Source organism: Dasypus novemcinctus, chromosome 14 (genome assembly GCF_030445035.2).
Source record: "Dasypus novemcinctus isolate mDasNov1 chromosome 14, mDasNov1.1.hap2, whole genome shotgun sequence".
Classification (NCBI taxonomy): Eukaryota; Metazoa; Chordata; class Mammalia; order Cingulata; family Dasypodidae; genus Dasypus; species Dasypus novemcinctus.
The window spans coordinates 108,198,465-108,219,111 of record NC_080686.1 but is presented as its reverse complement, the minus strand read 5'-3'; the positions used below and the strand labels follow the sequence as shown (position 1 = coordinate 108,219,111).

General features: G+C 43.7%; 1 long non-coding RNA gene across 1 annotated transcript; it reads left to right on the top strand.

Annotated features, from left to right (window-relative positions):
* Positions 1-654: 654 nt before the first annotated feature.
* LOC131273327 (uncharacterized) lies at positions 655-20,091 on the top strand. Its single transcript, XR_009180535.2, has 3 exons — positions 655-1,116; positions 6,795-9,366; positions 19,655-20,091. It is a non-coding gene; the product is annotated as an uncharacterized lncRNA (long non-coding RNA).
* The last annotated feature ends 556 nt before the right edge of the window (positions 20,092-20,647 follow it).

The following is a 20,647-nucleotide window of genomic DNA, read 5'->3' as shown; positions in this document are numbered from 1 at the left end:
TGCGGGCAGCGAGGCCGGGCCGTGCCCTCCGCCATCCCACGTCTCCTGCCCCTCCTTCTCCAGCCCTGTCGGGGTCACAGCCCGCCCCCCAGCCTCCACCCCACGTAGCCCTCACCTCTCCCACCCGCACTACTTCTTTCAGTGACTCGAGCCACCATTATCCATCCCCAGCGCTGCATTTACGCTGCACTGGGGTCAAATTACATGAGCGAAGGATGAACATTTTAGAAAAAACTTAGCAACTACCCATTTCCTACAATGAAAGGACATTCAAAGCTCACCTTGACCTCTTCCCAGGACCCCGCGGCCGGGGTCAGCAGACAGGCCGGCCCGAGGCTGCCCAGGACCCGGTCCCACAGATGCTTCCCCTTGGGGCCCGAATCCCCTGTGGCCTCCCTCCTGCCCCCACCCCCTCTAGGCCGGTTCCCCCTCCCCCGGCCCTCCTGCCGGGATTTCTGGGCCAAGGGTCAGCCAAGGGCAGGGTGGGGTGTGCAGGGTCGGGAACTACTCCACTCATGCCAGCTGCTCCCACCACCCCCTGACTCCCTCCCTGGGGATGGGCAGAGGGGGTTGGAGGGCCCTGCTGCCCAGAGGGAGCCCAGGGCCCCTCCCAGGCCGCTGGCGCCTGCCCCGCTGGTTCTGGGACCTCTGCCCTGAGCTTGCCACGCTGTGCCTGCTTCCTGCCAGGCCTCCTGCCAGCCGGCTGGGCGGGGACAACAGAACGTCCCTCTCGGGGTGGGCTGCAGGTCCGCGGGGCAGCCCGGCCTCCTGCTTCTGCGTCTCACTTCACAGCACCTTGCCCCACCTGGAGGAAAAGGTGCAGTGAGTCCAGGAATTGTTTTGCAATGAGGTAAAGGAGCAGCGAGCTTTCCGGGCAGGTTGGAGCACACCCAGGAAGGCCGCAGGGCCTGTGGAAGGCTGTCTCAGCTAGACTCAAATCCCCTTTCACCGGGGGCCTTGTGGAAATGCCACGGCCAGCAGAGTAACAAAAACCCAGGAGGCAAGTCAACATCCCCGTCCCTCTCGGGCAGCAACTGGGCTCTTCTCTCCTGTTGTTACTGGATTTTATCTAGGTCCTTGGCTGTGCTGCAGAAATGAACGTCAAGAGCACGCAGGGTGAGTAAGGTCAGTGATTTATTCAGTAGGGAGGGAAGAGAATTGGAGAAACAACAGAGCAGGGGTCCCGGGTAGAGACAAAGGGGGTGAAAAGGGATGAAGAGGGCTGATTTACAGGCTACAACTCCGCATTACAGATTATGAATCCCAGGGTTACTTGCGAGGCCACATGGCAGAGGAAAATTGGCGAGAGCGGCAGGCAAGGACAGGGGCGAGTGCGGAGGAAGGAGAGCCGGGCGAGGGCGCGCTCTGGCCTGGGCCTGGCTCTCCAGCTGCTCATTGCTCCCCCTGTGCTAAGGGCAGGGGAGGCTCCCGCTGCTCACTGTCTTGACTGATCACCCACCCGTCACTCCCTCAGCCAGGGCCCACGATGAAGTCCCTAGGGAGCACCCGGGCTTTTCCTGGCTCCCAGGAGGAAGTCTGGGTTCTGGGTAGCAGAATCCTGGGGGCGGGGGTCCTCAGCAGCCATCTTGGGGACTCCAGATGTCCCCGTGGACTCTGCTGGGTTCCAGATCTGCCTGTTTGCTCTCTTGCTGGCTGCTTCATCCCCCTCACAGAGCTCTACGCCTGTAACCTCACAGCGGCGCGGAGGGAGGGTGACCTTTCTTCTGTAGCTGCTTCCTGCTGGCTAGGGGCTGGAACCCTGCCTGAAAGGCGCAGAGCTCCTTGCTGCTCTACCTCGCCTGGAGGAAGAGGGACCTGGCATCTGGTAGGAAGCTGGGGGAAGCCCCCGTGTCACTCACAAGATGCTGGTACTGGAAGAAATCAGTTCAATTAGAATTTTGAGAATACACGTCTCCACTAAGAGGACACGGGCCACAGGCGTAGAAAAGGCCGGGGGTCTATAAAGGCTGCATTTCTCTGACATCGGGGGGTTCATTTTGCAGGTTTTGAACACTGTCTAGGACTGTTTTAGAGTAACTTACATAGAGATGACATTTTTCCTTAAGGAGAGGACATTCCCTTCCCTGTGATGCAGTCAGCAGGTCAAGGGCCCTGCAATTTGGCATTGATGTGGGCTCTGGGTGGGAGGCTCTTTGTCTCTTCAGAGATAACCTAAGCTCTCTGACTTGTGGGTGTGGATTGATAAGAGGCTGCAGTCCTGCCCTTAGGGACAATGGCAACGACTCCAGTCCCAGGAAACAGTTTAACAATGCAAGGTCTATAAACTTTAAGTAATTAGGGGAAATGCAAACCAAATATGCTAAAAGCTTAAAGCTTATCTAGAATGTCTGGAGTCCATGCTAAAAGCTTACCTAAGATGTGGAAGCTATATATGCTAATTCAAGCCTATTGAGAACTGAAACAAAGGGAACGTTTGGCCTTTCCTCTCTGTATGAAAGAAATTTGAAAATCTTGTTCTGGGCTCGGGATTGAAACAGGAAGCTCCCGAGTCTGGCCGGCCACCAATAAACCATTTTTATTTCTCAAAATCATTCCTGAGTCCTGGCCTCTCTATACGCAAATAATTGAACCTCCCTCAAAGTCTACAACATTTTTGGCGACCCAGATGGGACAGCAAACGAAGGCCAGAGATGGTAGCATTTTGCTGCCCCTTCCAAATCCCCGAGGAAGCCGGGAGGACTCGGGTGAACCCCAAATCTGGGCGCCCCTGGATTAAATTTAATCCAGAAAAGATGTGGGCTCCACCAGAATCTTCCCAACAAAAATCGAGGGCAATGGAAGGTCTGAAGAGAAAGATTCTGGGAACAAAAAAGAACTCCTAACATGGAAGAAGGTAAGACTCCCTGGGTGAGCACAGTCGGGAAGGCCCTAGCTTTAATTGCTAGGAAGGGGAGGCTGATCACCTCCCGAGAGAACCCTAGTAGCCCCAGAAGGCTGGGGGGAAGCCGTTCTCTCTAGGCCTGGGAAAAGGAGAAAAACAGGGGGAAAGCCCTGGTGTTTTAGGTTTGTCTAACTGCATGTTAGAATCTGGTACTGGTCTCACATCCACTGAAGGAGTGGAGGCTTGATTTTAATAGGAAGGGCTGTTTATAGATTTGAGTCCTAACGTCCTGGAAATTGGTCTAGATTGAAAAAAAAACAACAACTTGGTTACAGAAAAATGGATTGGCTTTTCTAGTGGAGCTTGGTTTGGGTGTAAAGTTAAACAGTAGAAAAAGTCTAGCTGAAATCTTTTGTTATGGTGCTAAATTGTGAATGAATTTGCTTTATACCAAATGTTAAGTGTTCTAAGGTTTGTGATGGCTATGGGGGCAGCAGTCCTGAAAAAAAAAAAATATATATATATATATAAACTTGTGGGTCAGATTAGTGACCTTTGTGCTTCTGTCTGTGTCAGCTCAATGCTAGTGTTGGAGTTGTGTCATTATGTAAAGTAGAATGCAGTAGAGCTAGAACCCTCCCTTGCCATTGGCAAGGGGGTGAAATGATTATGGGGCAAAACTGAGGAGTCTGGATGTTTGCGGAGTCTGGATGTTTGCGCATGCTCTGCTGTCTTGTCTCTGGTCTGGCCCTTTGCTGGGGCTTGGAGGCCATCTGTGTCTGCACCACACACCGAAGTTTATTGGGGCTGCCCCAGTCAGGGTGGCTGGGTCCCCGGGAGAGTTGCTGAATTTGAGTAGGTTCTGTCTGCGCATTTTGGCTGAAAGCTGGAAAGGGGGGTGCGGCTTGCCCCTTTCCAGTGAGTCCACCCTTCTATTCACAAGCCACATTCCTGTTTGATTGTTGTGCACCCGACTGCCTGGAAGGGGGGAAGTGAAGGGGGTGAAAAGCAGAATCAGAACAAATGCAGTAAAGTTCCTTCCATAGAGTGTCTAAGCCAAAATACATTTGCATTCTGCCCAGGTTCTTAGAAGGTATTGTAGTAACTTTAAGTAAGAGAATGTGTTCTGTGAAGGTAAAATTTGTCTTAAAGATATAAATAATTACAAAAGTTTAACAAAGCATTGTTTAAATTAAAGTATTTAAATGGCTAATTGCAGAAGGTCATTATTAAACAAAAACTGAATTCATAATAATAATAATAAAAAGTAATTTTATAACAAGAAAACATTTCTTCGGCAACCAGCCTCCCCTGCCAACTTGCTTCCAAAAAACTTTCCGGTATTACATGCTAGTAAGTATTTAAAATGAAGAAAAATTCATTATTTTAACAAGCTTGTTTAGTATTAATGGCAATTATATGTTGTAAGAAGTTTGCCTGGTAACTTAGTATGTGGAATATATGGAATGTGTTTTTATTGTTAAGGAAACAAAAGATGATTTTGTCCTCAGATAAAATGATTGATTATTGGAAAGCGTAGAGTGTGGGACAAAACCTGAATGAATACTGAAAGTGTAGGTTTGTGGAAGGAAAATTTTTATGATTAAAATTGAGTAAGATCAATATACAAAGAAAATCTGTTTTATCAGAATAGCTTCTTGTGCTTTAACTCATCATTTCCTGAGTGTTTGAGAAAGAAAGGGTCTTCCCTTTTAAAGAACATTGTACTCTAGAAATCAAATCCTGAAAAGTAGCTTTTTATTTCAAACTAATTGCAAGAGATTTATGCTTTTACCTTAAAAAAAAACTAAAGTAATAGTTAAGTTCATTTAATATGTTATAAGTCGAATAAAAGGTGTTTAAAGGTGTTACAAAATTAACAGTTTTTAAAAAAATTAATAAAAATTGTAACTAAGTTAAAATCATTTATAAATGCATTTATATTTTAAAACAGTGGAAAGATAATAACTGAAATTATAGCTCGGTGAATTTAGCCTGAAATTATTATTTAAGTGTAAACTCTAAACTTAACCTTTCCTTAGTTTATGGTTACTTCAAGCCTGACCTCACCCCTTGCCTTTGCCTATGGTTATTTCATGATAGCTTCTGCCCCTACAGGCCAGAGAAGAGCTGGGACATCACTGTCTCCTGTCCTGGTATTAGTAACCCTTTCTCTCATGAATTCAAGTGTAAACTAAATAAATTGCTGCCTGATGGAATAAGGTTAAATGACCACTGGAGTTTTATTATCTCCAAAATAGAAAAGGAGGGTGGAGGGGGAGAAGTCTCCTGCCTTGACGGTCAGTGTTCCTAAGATTGGCAATTCATGAGAGAAACCAGTCTGTCTCCCTGAGGCTTCAAATAGCCTCAGTAAATATATATAAAATTAATCTTGTTGTTTACCCAAAATTCTGCTAATTTCAAAGTAAAATATAAAGTTGTAAAACAAAATGGTGCTAAAGCATTGAGAACATTTTAGTTACAATCCATTAATTAAGAAAGAAAATTCTTATGTAAAACTGCATGGCCATAGTATAAAACAGCACAGTCATAGTGCAAATTAAGAAAAGTTTCAGGAGTCTTTGAAATGTTTTGCAGTCACACTTGCTTTTTAAAAATTATAAGTTTAAAGTAACTAAAGTTATGTTTTTGTGTCAAACTAGTCATGTCTGCCTTGGTTGGTAATTGTAATTTAATAAGTTTATTTACACATGAGGTGGCTAGTCAATGTGGTTATAGTCAATTATAAAGAGTTTGTAACACATCTTCCAAACTAAAAACATTTAAAAAGTTCTAGTTCTAAAAGTCATTGTTAACTAAAACTTAGATTGGTATTGGTTGCAAAAAAAATGACTTTGTAATAATAAAACCTGTCTGAAGGCCACCGCAAGGTACATATTTAAGTAAATGGTAATAAAAAGTTATCTTGATTCTATTGGAAATATTCTGTTTTCATTTTAACAATGAAAAATAATTTTTCCCCCTCTATTGCTAAAGTAAAGTACCTACTGTTATCTTCAGGGTAAAATTGTGTAAGTAAGCAGTCATTTGATATATGATGTGTTGCATTAAATTGTTTAAAATATATATATATAAACAAGGAATAAACTTTAACATTATCAAACTCTTGTGCATTCAAACCAGGCCTTGTATACATTGCATTTTGCCTCTCCATGTGAGTTATTGGCTAGGCTGGTCACTGACCCCTCAATTAAAAATATTTGTTATATCAGCCTCTGGTTCTGCTCCTGAAGTCGATGGAAACTACGTTGCAGTTTCAAGCTCCTGCAGCAGCCAATGATGACTCGGTACAGCCAAGTGTACAATGGACATCGCCTCCAGACTGGCACTGTTCCATGGTGCCAGAGAGCACTATGCACCAGGCTGGTAGAATACTGGAAAATCTCTGTAGGATCAACGATGCTGCCACTGCTCACTGCGTGAAGAACATGCTAAGTGGAGCCATGATACCAGGATACTGTAAGTGAAACTTAAACACAATTGGCATTATGGCCTGCTCTTGTGGAGAGATAACATGTAAAGTATTACAAACCTGGAACTTAAAACTAATAATTGCAACTCTGAATCCTTATGCATTAAGTAATACATTAGTTAATATTAAGTGCTGTACTTTTATCCTGTACTAAATATATGCCTAATAATTGTAATGTTATCTTTTCTATTTTGGATCAAGTGCAGAAGTATATTAGACATGTTAAATTCCTGGTAAAATCATTTTCTAAACAGTTAATAACATGTCTATAGAATAAGGTGGCAGTCTCAGCCAGTCTCAGTCAACTTCTATATTCTGCTGTACTCTGCTTTGTAGCAAAAGTGAGGCTTGCTTGCTGATGGTGAGTCACGTATTGAACAAGTCAAAATTGCTAGAAATTGTACAATTAAAACCAAGGTGTGAAAAACCTTTATTCTGTACTTCTGATCACTCCCACAGGTGAAAACTAAGAGAATTTCCAACTTAGTGTTCTAATCCTGAGTGAAGCCAGTTGCCCAAGGAGTGCCAGTTCACCAGGAGCATCTGACGGAGCGAATGAGTGCCAATCATTGAACAGCTTGGAATGTGTCTTCAGACAAAGCTAAGTGTGTGTTGCAATTTCTCTCTAAAGATAAATAACTTAAAAAAGAATATAAATAACTTAAAAAATAATATATATGCTGTTCCCACCAGCTTTTAAGAAGGAGTGCCATCTTTATAGGCACCTAACCTTGTCTACCTCTGTAATCCAATGTCCTCTTTTAAAAACGGGTATTCCAAATTTTTAATTAAGTTTGTTTCTTTCAGCATGAACATCTTACTAACCATATGAAAACTTCATCCAACTTCATACAGAATGCCGGATCCATCTTACTCCAGTTAAAATAAGAAGTTTACACCTTGTTAGGCAATGACTACAGCCCATGGCCAGCAGGAAGCAGTTACAGAAAAGAGATCATCTCCCTTCAGCACCCCTTTTAAATTAAAGTTGTAAACTCTTTAAGGGTAAAATAAAAGTAATAGATGGATCTGGAACCTGACTGGAAATCCACATGAGTGCCGGTGGCCGCAGGATGACTGCAGGAGGCCCCTGCTCCAAGATTCTGCTGTCCAGAATGAAAAGTTCTAAACTTCTAAAAACAGTCCTGGATGCTTCACTAAAGACTGATAAATAATCAATCAAAACAACAAACAGCCATCCACCTCATAGCTCCAACAATAATTATGCCAAAGTTTAGCAAGTTAAACTTTGGCAAAGGGAGGAAATGATGTGGGTTATGGGTGGGAGGCTCTTTGTCTCTTCAGAGATAACCTAAGCTGTTTGACTTGTGGGTGTGGAACAGTAAGAGGCTGCAGTCCTACCCTTAGTGACAATGGCAATGACTCCAGTCCCAGCAAACAGTTTAACAATGCAAGGGCTATAAACTTTAAGTATTTAGGGGAAATGAAAACAAAATACGTTAAAAGCTTATCTAGAATGTCTGGAGTCCATGCTAAAAGCTTACCTAAGATGTGGGAGATTATATATGCTAATTCAAGCCTATTGAGAACTGAAACAAAGGGACCGTTTGGCCTTTCCTCTCTGTATAAAAGACATTTGAAAATCTTATTCGGGGCTCGGGATTGAAACAGAAAGCTCCCGAGTCCGGCCAGCCATCAATAAACTGTTTTTCCTTCTCAAAATCATTCCTGAGTCCTGGCCTCTCTATACGCAAATAATTGAACCTCTCTCAAATTCCACAACAGCATCACCACAGCAGCCAGAGTCTGCTTGCTGTTCCAGCGCTCCTGAGGCGCGGCTGGTTTCATCTGTGCTGCTAGTTCTTTCCAGGGAGCAGTTGAAATAGACAGTGGGGTTTGGTAGAGATTGCCAGCCCAGTGTTCGATGGTGCTGGTGATGCTTACAGCCGCTGAGGGGGATGAGAAGGGACATTGGCTTTTAAAAAGGAAACAGACAAGGGTTTTTTTAAAGGCAACATTTGGTTTGTTCTCCCTCTAGCAATAGGCATTTGGGCTAGAGTTAGAGGGAGCAGCGGACTTTGACACAGACACTACGTAGCTTTTTCTTTTGAAGAGGTAGTTTAGGCCATCCAATGCCTGGCATTTGTGCACCCTGTCAGGTGCTTTTGGTGAGCTGGCACTTTCTTGGGCAGCTGGTTTCATTCAGGATTAGTGCACCAAGTTGGAAATTGTAGGAGTCATCAGAACTAGAGAGTAAAGTTTCTTTCATACTGGTAACACTGTGTTTTCTGTGATTTTCAGGTTCTGGGTAAGGAAAGATTGCCCACGGGCCATCTCAAAGGGGCTAGGCCAACGTGGGCTCTAGCCACCTCATCTGCTGTTTCTCTTCTGGTGGGAAAACACGTAGACCTGGTGGGATGGCACGTGGGTCTGCCAGTCCTTCCAGGGTATGATCTGCACATCTGGACAGGGGCCTTTAACAGGGGAAGATTGTGGGAAACAAAGGCGTGTTGTTTCCAGGGAAGCAAGTTACTTCCTTGACCACCGAGTCATGCTGTCTCCATAGCTGTCCATGCAGGTCCTAAATCTACAAGGAGATGTACACTCAGGCGGAATGAGGACTAGGTGGAACGGGGCAACCTGGGCAACAAGATTCATGGGTATGCTTTCTCAACAATGTCAGAGAACACTGAAATTCTGTACTCTGAATGATAATCATAGCTTTTGATCCATTGTGTTACACAGGTTGAGGTAATGGGAAGAGTTAGCTAGGATAGTTGCTGGTTCTCATGATTGCTTGGGGTATATAAAGAAGCCCCTGAGATTAATAAACTCGTCTGATGAGCTTGAGGCTTCAGTGCTCGCAGATCCCCTAATCCCAATCTCTCTTTGCCTTTGATTCCCGATACCCTTTGGGTCCGTGACTCCGACATCAGGTGCCCAACGTGGGGCCCAAAGCAGTGACTGCAGCAGAGATTCTTCCTCGGCAGTATCAGGAACGCGGAACTGAAAACCTTCCTGGAAGATTGAGGCGTCCTTCGAAAGGTGACTCGAGTCTGACCATACAGTGGTAAGAATCTTAATTTTGCTTTCCGCTAGCATCAGGGTATGGGAAATCAACCAGGACATCTGGAAGAATAGTCACAGGTACTAAAGACTCTTCTAAATACTGTTGGAATCTCAGTGGAAACTGCTGATTTACTTGAACTTTTTGCTCTAGTACAAAAACACTGTTACTGGTTTCAGCCATGAGGAAAAAATCTTTTAAATCTTAAACAGTGGAAACAGGTAATGAAGGTGCTACATAGAGCACACCAAAAAGGAGAGACTATCCCACTGTCGGTGTGGGCTTTGGGGCAACAGATTGCAAAGAGGACAAGGGTGAGGATGAGCCCCCCGATGAGACAGAAACTCACCCCTTTCTGCCTAAGCGCATGTCTACACTGAATATTTCTAAAGCCAGCATCTACCCTAATTGGTATAATGTAGCCCTTACGGTCCCCCGGTTACAATGCCGACAGCCCCGGGAACATTTACTGATGCCATTGACACCAGGCCCTACGCTAACAACGTATTTGTACCAAATCCAGTTCCAACTACTCCTTTAATGCGTTGTTTGCTGCAAGGATCTCGACAGGGGGATCCTGAAGCAATGCGATTACCAACAGCTTTCCCCGTACACGTTCAAAAATTTCCCCAGATGCAAACAACCCTCAAGGAGGATATAGTTTTCATCATGAACCCCTGCCATTTAAAATTCTGAAAGAACTTAAACAAGGCTGTGCATAATTTGGAACTAATAGTCCTCACACTTTCGGCTTACTGCAGGGCTGGCTCAAGCTGGCCGACTTATCCCCTGGGATTGGGACATGCTGGCTGGAACTGTTTTAAGCCCGGCTGAGTTTTTGCAATTTAAAACCTGGTGGACAGAGGAAGCGACTATGATTGCACGCCTTAACGCAGCACAGACTCCTCCCGTTCTTATTTCTGCTGAACAATTACTGGGTATTGGTGACTGGTCTGGAATTCAAAGACAGCTCCAATACAGCGACCAGGCCAGAACACAAGTGCACAATTCATGTTTGGCAGCCTGGAAACAGATGGGGCAGGAGACGAGCTCGGGGAGGAGCACCTGGGGCAGCGGGGGCTGGACATGAGCCCCGTGGGCCTCCTGCCCCGCCGTGGTTCCCCCACACCCCAAGGTCTGGGCAGGGGGAAGAGGCAGCTGGGCGGCGCCGGAGGTTCTCCAGGACCAGGCTTTTTCGGGATTTTTGCAGGGCAGGAAGTGTCTGGACATTGATTTGGTGGGAAGGTAACGGAGAGAATTGGTCTAAAAGATACAATTTGGGTTCTATTGCCCGGAGGTGAGACCTGCACATGGGTTGCTCCCTCCTTGGGGGTGGGTGGAGCCGCGGAACCCACACTGCAGCCGCGCATTTAGGTGGCTCTGCGGTGTTGGGGAATTCGCGAGTCCTGGGCGGGTTGTTGGGGGGTTGACGGGACGGGACGCCTTTGCGGATCAATTTGGGGAGACAGATGGTGTTTTGTTGTGAAGCGGGGAATTTTTGATTGCGGACACCAATAATAGTGCTTCCACCTGGAGCCCCGCCCCCACAGGCCCGGCTGCCGATCCACAACGGAATCAGAGTGTTGGCAATAAAGGGACGTAATTGGGAGGTTGTTACAGGGTGTGGCGAGGGAGGGGGACACGTCTGGAAGCCGAGTGGGGAATATTTTGCGAAGCTTGGGAATTCTGGTTGTGGAATCTGTTTTCCGCGTTTCCAACTGGAGCCCAACCCACGGGCCGGGCTCTGGAGCTGCGTCATTAAATCGGCTGCGGTGTAGAGGTGCCCCCAGGTGGCCGCTGTGTGGGACCATAGGGTGGGAGCGGTCCAAAAGCTGAATTGACGAAATATCCACAAAAATAAACCCTAGTGAGTAAGTGAATTGCAGGGTTCAGACATAATATAGAGTTTGCGGATCTGACATCCCCCATAGGGCTGGCGCCCAGCTGCGGGGATCCCTGAGGGCTGTGTTAACACTGTGGGGCTCCCAGGCTTCCTGTTGACCAGATTTGAGGTGGCCAGGACTGAATCCCCTAAACTCTGGTGGCCCACACCCCAGAGACTCACACCTCTTGAGTCTTCAATATCTCAGACTTTCCACCCCTGAATCCATCATGCCCTGAGGTCCATCTGAGGTCCTTGAATGCCCTAGCCTTCAATGTTTGCATTTTTTCTTTACCGTTTCATTTTGTTTTGTTCTTATTTTCATTTTATCTTATTTTTTACTTTTTTTAATGTCCTAATTGCTAATATTGCATTATCCCCTAGTCTTTTCTCCCAGTGTATCCCCCAAAGTCTTTTTTTTTTTATTCAATTATTTAGGGATTTTTTTTTTTTTGTTTCTGTAATTGGTGTTGCAATTGTGGTTCATGTATATCTGTTTTTTTCTTTCCCCTACCTGTTCCCCACCCTTTGCCCACCCCCTTTTTCTTTTTTCCTTTCTTCTCTTCTTTCCCTTTTTTTCCTTTTTTCATTTTTTTTTCTTTCTCTGTTTTCGCTCTCCCTCTTGTCCCTCATTTTCTACTTATTTTATTTTAACTCAATTATACAATAGGTGCTGCAGGGAACATCTCACAATTGCTGGGTTTTTCTCATCCTCCACTGCCTCATTTCTGTGTGAACTGATTTAGACTACCTACACTATCCCCTTTCCCCTACATCTTGATACCTGCCATCACCTATTGTTTCTCCTATATTCCACCTCCCACCTCCCTTTCTTTGATCCACAAAGTGTCTAACTCTTAATTTCTAATACCCTTGTCTTGTTTTCTGCCTGTTATCCACTCTTGAAACTATTACCTTATTTTCCCCTTTCCCTCTCTCACGAAAACAATAGCTTTTTAGCTCATACCATATTCCTTCCATATTCAGTCATCTACCTCATAATAGGTACTCTACCTACTGCTATAACTCTACACAATCTTACATGAATCTAACCTCCATCCTCCCAGATCTCATATTCTTGCTTTGTTAACATATATCACCAATACTACTTTACACTTTTTTCCTTGCTTACACAATTGCCTTTCCCCGGCATTAATACTTTCCTTTAAAGTGAACTTAACCACCAACAAGAAATTAGAATAAGAAGAACAAAGTGACAAAGAGAAGATATAACACTTACACTAAAACAACGGCTAATTAATCTCCAAGAGTAGACAAAGAAGCTAAGGAACTGATTAAACCCGTCAAGATAAAATGATGACCAGACAGCAACAAAAACCTACAAACCAAACCAGTAATCAGGAAAACATGGCTGAATCCAATCAACAAACTAAAAATCAGGAAGGGGAACAGAACTTAGCTCAAGCAATGAAAGATTTCAGAACACTTATCACCGACAAATTTGATGAAGTAATGAAAGAGGTTAACAACATGAAGACAACACTCGGAGGGGAAATTGCAGACATATGCAAAAAGATAACAGATATGATGGGAATGAACACTACAGTTCAAGAAATCAAAAATACACTTGTTGCAAATATCACCAGACTAGAAGAGGCAGAGCAGAGAATTACTGATGTGGAAGACAGTACATCAGAAATCAAACAGATAGTAGAAGGGGTCAATAAAAAGATAGAAAAAATCCAGCTAGGACTCAGGGACCTGAATGACAATGCAAAACGCTCAAACATACGTATTATAGGCATTCCAGAAGGAGAAGAGAAGGGAAAGGGGTCAGAGGGAGTGTTGCAGGAAATAATGGCTGAAAACTTCCCAAATCTACTGAAAGAGACAGATGTACATATCCAAGAAGCACAGTGCACCCCACTAGTCATAAACCCCAACAGGCCCACCCCAAGGCACATACTTGTCAAATTATCCAATGCTCAAGACAAAGAGAAAATCCTAAAAGCAGCAAGAGACAAGAAAACCATCACATACAAGGGAAGCTCCATAAGATTAAGTGATGATTTCTCATCTGAAACCATGGAGGCAAGAAGGCAGTGGTATGATATAATCAAAGTACTAAAGGAAAAAATTTCCAACCAACAATACTCTATCCAGCTAAACTAGCATTCAAACATGATGGAGACTTCAAAATATTCGCAGATAAACAGAAACTGAAAGAGTATACCAACAAGAAACCTCCCCTTCTAGAAATTCTAAAGGGAGTTCTGCAGGAAGAAAGGAAAAAACAGGACAGGCAGAGTTGGAGGAGAGTATAAGAGCAACCAAAAAAAGACAAAAATAGAAGGGAAAAAAAATACAAACAAAATATGACAAACACAAATCCAATCAAAATATGGCTAACACAAATAATTCCTTGAAAGTAATAACACTGAATGTCAATGGATTAAACTCACCTATCAAAAGATTCAGATTGGGACATTGGATAAGGAAATATGACCCATCCGTATGCTGTCTACAAGAGACACATCTTAGACCCAGAGATGCATGGAGATTGAAAGTGAATGGCTGGAAAACAACCATACAAGCAAACAATAACCAAAAAAAGGCAGGAGTAGCTATATTAATATCAGACAAAATAGACTTTAAAGGTGAAACAATTGTGAGAGACAAAGAAGGATACTACATTTTAGTGAAAGGGAAAATCTGTCAAGAAGATCGAACAATCATAAATATTTATGCTCCTAACAAGGGTGCCTCTAAATATGTGAGGCAAACGCTGGAAAAACTAAGTGAAAGAATAGATGCATCAACAATTATAGTGGGGGATTTTAATACACCACTATCTACCTTGGACAGAACATCTCAAAAGAGAATCACCAAAGAAACAAAACACTTGAACAGTATATTAGAGGAGCTGGATCTAATAGACATATATAGATCATTACACCCAAACACAGCAGGATATACATTTTTCTCAAGCGCACATGGATCATTCTCCAAGATAGACCATATGCTAGGCCACAAAGAAAAGCTTAATGAATTTAGAAAGATTGAAATCATACAAAACAATATCTCTGACCACAGTGGAGTCAAGCTGGAAATTTGCAAGGGACAGAGGCCCAGGTTTCACACCACGATTTGGAAATTAAACAGCACACTCTTAGGAAAACAGTGGGTCAAAGAGGAAATATCAAAAGAAATCAATGACTACCTGAAACAAATGATAATGATAACACAACATACCAAAATTTATGGGATGCAGCAAAAGCAGTACTGAGAGGGAAATTTATAGCCATAAATTCATATATCAAAAAAGAAGAAAGAGCAAAAATTGAAGAACTAACTGCACATTTGAAGGAATTAGAAAAACAACAACAAAGTGACCCAACAGGAAGAAGAAGGAAGGAAATAACAAAGATAAGAGCAGAACTAAATGAAATGGAAAATAAGAAAGCACTTGAAAAGATAAACAAGACCAAGAGCTGGTTTTTTTAGAAGATCAACGAAATTGACAAACCTTTAGCTAGACTAACAAAGAAAAGAGAGAAGATGCAAATACACAAAATAAGAAATGAGAAAGGCGATATCACCACTGACCCCACAGAAATAAAGACTATCATAAGAGGATACTTTGAAAAACTATATTCCAACAAAAATGACAATTTAGAGGAAATGGACAAATTCCTGGAAACAAATAAGCAACCCATATTGACGAAAGAAGAAATTGATGATCTTAACAAATCAATCACAAGCAGAGAGATAGAATCAGTCATTGAAAATCTCCGAACTAAGAAGAGCCCAGGGCCAGACGGCTTCACAGGTGAATTCTACAAAACACTCCGGAAAGAACTAACACCAATCCTGCTGAAACTATTCAAAAAAATCGAAACAGAGAGAACATTGCCGAACTCCTTCTATGATGCCAACATTACCCTAGTACCAAAGCCAAACAAAGATACCACAAGAAAGGAAAATTACAGACCAATTTCTCTAATGAACCTAGACGCAAAAATACTTAACAAAATACTTGCTAATCATATCCAACAACACATTAAACGAATTATACACCATGACCAAGTGGGATTTATTCCAGGTATGCAAGGATGGTTCAACATAAGAAAATCAATCAACATAATACACCATATAAACAGATTGAAGGAAAAAAATCGCATGCTTATATCTATAGATGCAGAAAAAGCATTTGACAAAATACAGCACCCTTTCTTGATAAAAACACTCCAAAAGATTGGAATACAAGGACATTTTTTGAACATGATAAAGAGTATATACGAAAAACCTAAAGCCAACATTGTTTACAATGGAGAAATCCTAAAAACCTTCCCTCTGAACTCAGGAACAAGACAAGGATGCCCATTGTCTCCGCTCCTATTTAACATTGTCTTAGAAGTACTTGCTAGAGCACTGAGGCAAGAACCAGATATAAAAGGCATTCAAATCGGAAAGGAAGATTCAAATAGGAAATTTCACTATTTGCAGATGACATGATCCTATACATAGAAAACCCTGAGAGATCTATAACAAACCTTCTAGAACTCAGAGATGAGTTTAGTAAAGTCGCAGGTTATAAGATCAATGCGCAAAAATCGGTAGCATTTCTGTACACCAATAATGAGCAAGATCAGCAGGAAATCAAGAAACAAATACCATTCACAATAGTAAATAAAAAAATCAAATACTTAGGAATAAATTTAACTAAAGAGACAAAAAACTTATACACCGAAAACTATACAAGACTGTTCAAGGAAATCAAAGAAGACCTAAATAAATGGAAGAATATTCCTTGTTCATGGATAGGAAGACTGAAAATTATTAAGATGTCTATCCTACCAAAACTGATCTACACATTCAATGCAATCCCAATAAAAATCAACACAACATTCTTTAAGGAACTAGAAAAACTAACTATGAAATTTATTTGGAAAGGAAAGACCCTGAATAGCCAAAGACATACTGAAAAAGAAAAACGAAATTGGAGGAATCATACTACCTGACTTCAAAACATACTACAAAGCTACAGTAGTGAAAACAGCATGGTATTGGCATAAGGAGAGACACACAGACCAATGGAATCGAATTGAAAGCTCAGATATAGAACCTCACATATATAGCCATATAGTATTCGATAAAGCCATCAAACCCTCTCAACTGGGAGAGAGTGGCCTATTCAACAAATGGTGCCTGGAGAACTGGATAGCCATATGTAGAAGAATGAAAGAGGATTACCATCTCACACCTTATACAAAGATCAACTCAAGGTGGATCAAAGACCTAAATATAAGAGCCAAGACCATACAAACCTTGGAAAGCAGTGTAGGGAAACATCTACAGGACCTTGTAATAGGAAATGGATTCATGAATATCACACCAAAAGCACGAGCAGCAAAAGAACTAATAGATAAATGGGACTTCCTCAAAATTAAATCCTTCTGCACCTCAAAGGAGTTTGTCAAGAAAGTAAAAAGGGAGCCAACACAATGGGAGAAAATATTTGGCAACCATATATCTGATAAGAAACTTATAACTTGCATATATAAAGAACTCCTATATCTTGAAAATAAAAAGATAAACAACCCATTTAAAAAATGGGAAAAAGATTTAAACAGACACTTCTCCAAAGAAGAAATACAAATGGCAAAAAAGCACATGAAAAAATGCTCCAAATCTCTAGCTATCAGGGAAATGCAAATCAAAACTACAATGAGATACCATCTTACTCCCATAAGATTGGCAGCTATGAAAAAAACAGAAGAATACAAATGCTGGAGAGGATGTGAAGAAAAGGGAACACTCATCCACTGCTGGTGGGAATGCAGAAGGATCCAACCATTCTGGAGGATAATTTGGCGGTTTCTCAAAAAACTAACCATAGATTTGCCATATGACCCAGCAATACCACTGCTGGGTATACACCCAGCAGAACTGAAAACAAGGACACAAACCGTTATATGTACACCAATGTTCATAGCAGCATTGTTCACTATTGCCAAAAGTTGGAATGAACCCAAATGCCCATCAACAGATGAGTGGATCAATAAAATGTGGTATATACACACAATGGAATACTACTCGGCTGTAAGAACAAATACACTACAAACACACGTGATAACATGGATGAATCTTGAGAACCTTATGTTGAGTGAAGCAACCCAGGCATTGAAGGACAAATACTACATGACCTTAATGATATGAAATAAGAAAACTGCCTCAGAGAGCTAGAGACTGAACGATAGGCTTACAGGAAATCGGGGGGTGGAGGAAGGATGAGCCGACGTCTGCAGGGGTGGAATTTATGATGAGCTGGTGGTAAGTATGAACACAAAGAAGAGATAAAATGAGGGTAAGGGGTTGCCTTTGGGTGGGGCTTTGTGGGTTTGAGGGGGGCTGGGGATGGGCGGATGGGTAATATTGCCCAAAAAGTGGGGGGAGGGAGGGGTAGCATACGAACATAGGAGAGTGTCAGGTGTTGGTCAAGAGTAAAATGCTGAGAAAATCGTATCAAAATATAATTAAGAGGGTTGCCTGTTTAGGATGCTCGGAGGGGAAGGTCGGATGCGAGACAGGCTCCTGGGGAATGTCTGAATGCTCATTTTGCCAGAGTGAGTGGTACCATTGGGTAGAGACCCAAGTAATGAGAGTGGGGGTGGACCCACATCCTGGGGAGGACTAATGCCATCAGATAGAGGGAACTGTATCTCTCGAGAGAAAGGGTGGCTCCCAGGGCATTGGGGCAGTTGAGCAAGTCAGGCCCTGAACACTGTTGCAAGTATCTCTGGACGGGGCTCCTCGGGAAATGGAGGTTGGCTGTCACTGTGGGCACCAAGGGGATGGGACATGGATGTTAAATGTGTGGAACCAAGGTAAATGGGGGGTAAGAGAGGAGTTTCACGAGAGTACACAAGGATGGATATAAAACATGTAATATTACACCATAAACATATAGGGGACGACAGACTAATAAAGTAAACCACAATGTAAAACATAGGATAACTAAAAATTTAGAAAACTGTATATCCTAAAGTATGGAACACAATGTAAGCACGGATGTCACCTTGTTTGAAAGCTATTGTCTCAGAGTCTGTACATCACTTTAAGTAAATATGATATGAATAAGTTATAAGAATATCGCTGTGGAAGGGAAAAGGTTTGATGGTAGATGTGGGGGAGTACCGTATATTGTATATATGAATTACTGTGGACTAGGGCTCTTGTGAAGAGAAGTTCAATAATTAGGGAAAAAAAAGAAAAAAATACGATGTAGAATTTTTCCAAGTCAACACGTATTCAATATCTAGCCTTTAAACCCATTGCTATATGCCATCTTACTAGTAAGGGAACCTGACATTATATTGGGCTTCAATTTTCAGGAAGTTTTGGATCACAGAGTGGTTCAACAATGGCAGCGGAGGAATACTGGTATAAGATACTATCGACAGGTGATATATGGCTGACAGGGAGCTGTACAGGGCATATGTCCAGGGTGCATGGTAATGTTTGGATATACTCATAGGGGCAACAATTAAAAACTACAGCTGGGGAGGTACTGAGTTCCTGGCCGGAGGTGCTCTGTCGTGGTTCCTAGGGGAGCAGCGGCAGTCCCCCAGGTGCAGCAGCAAGGACCGGGAATGAATGAGGGTCCAACAGGGAGAGCATGATACTAATGACTATGCTTGTGAGCCTATATGCCTGAAATAAGAACAAGGCCTAGAGCAGCACTGTGCCTGGGAATTTCCTCCTGACAGCCTTCATGTTACTCAAATGTGGCCAGTCTCGAAGCCAAACTCAGCATGTAGATGCAATGCCTTCCCCCCAGCATGGGACATGACACCCAGGGATGAGCCTCCCTGGCACTGAGGGATCACAACCAAATACCAGCTGAAGATGGAACTAGAAAATGACCTTGAATTAAAGATTCAATGCGGATCAGCAGAATATCCCTGTCTACATATAATAACATGACCTTAAAATACTGTTTGACCTAATGTAAGGGGGAAATGGAAAGCAGAAATGAGTTTATATGGCTATGAGTCTCTAAAAAAGAGTCTGGAGGCTGTCAGAAGGATTGCCCCTGTGCACAGTTGAGCAGAATCTGGGAGACAGATGGAGTGGATGCAATCCCCAGGTGTTGGTTCCTTTGAGGGCTAAAGAGACCCATGGGTTCTATGGTCATGGCAGATAGGGTTCACTGCCATGTCAGATGGCCCTTCTTTGGAGCTGGTGTTTCTGCATGATGGAAGTGGACTCAGATGGGATCTCTTTTCATAAGACTTTCATTCTACTTTACTGGAATTGTAGTTGGTGTTGGGGTTTAAGATATATTTAGGGGATTTGAATCTCTGGACTGACAATAGGATAGCCAGGCCCTGAGCGTCAACAGACTCCAGCTCCTACAATCTGATTTATTGGACTCACCTCACTCAGCTAAGATGGAGTTGAAGAAGGAAAACCACCACACCATGGAGCCTAGAGTGCCTACAACTGAAAGCAGGAGGATTGCATCCAGTATCTATGTGGAATCTGAGCCTCCTCCTGACATAGAGGTGCAACGGACACAACCAATCCAAGGTCCACAGAGAAAAGGGGGCATTGGAGTGGGAAAAGTGGACATGGTGGCTGATGGATATGGGGAATGGCAGGAAGAGATGAGATGTGGAGGCGCCTTTGGGACTTGGAGTTGCCCTAGATGGTGCTTCAGGGGCAATCACCGGACATTGTAAATCCTCCCAGGGACCACTGGATGGAATGGGGGAGAGTATGGGCCATGATGTGGACCATTGACCATGAGGTGCAGAGATGCCCAGAGATGTACTTACCAAATGCAATGGATGTGTCATGATGAAGGGAGTGAGTGTTGCTGGGGGGGGGAGTGGTGGGGTGGGGGTGGTGGGGTTGAATGGGACCTCATATAATTTTTTTTTAATGTCATATTTTTACAAAATCAATAAAAAATTTAAAAAAAAAGTCTGGGGCAGGTACAGGCTCAGAGTGGCCTGAGTGGACCCCTCAGGGGCAGCCCCGAGGGGACAAGCCAGCCCGGCCCCTCCCCTCTCCTGGACAGCAGGAGCCAGAAGCCTGGGGTGCCCCATCCCGCAGGGGCCCCCTCCCACTCCTCCTTCACAGCAGGGCGAGGCCTGGCAGTCCAGCGGGCAGGCCCGAGGGAGCGCCCACGGAGCTCCCCCCGGGAGAGCAGCTGTGGGCTTGGCAGGTGTGTGAGCAGGTGGCACCCGCCTCCCCCTCCAGGGGCAGGTCCGTCCCCGGGATCCTCATGTCCGGCCCTGCAGGAGGCCGCGTTTGGGGCGCAGGCCGTCCCTCCCAGGGACTGCAGCCGTGAACACGTCCCCCTGCCCCGGACGGCCCGCCAGCAAGGCGCGCTTCAGCCAGTCCTCGGGCCCCGCCTGGGCCTCCGAAGCCCGA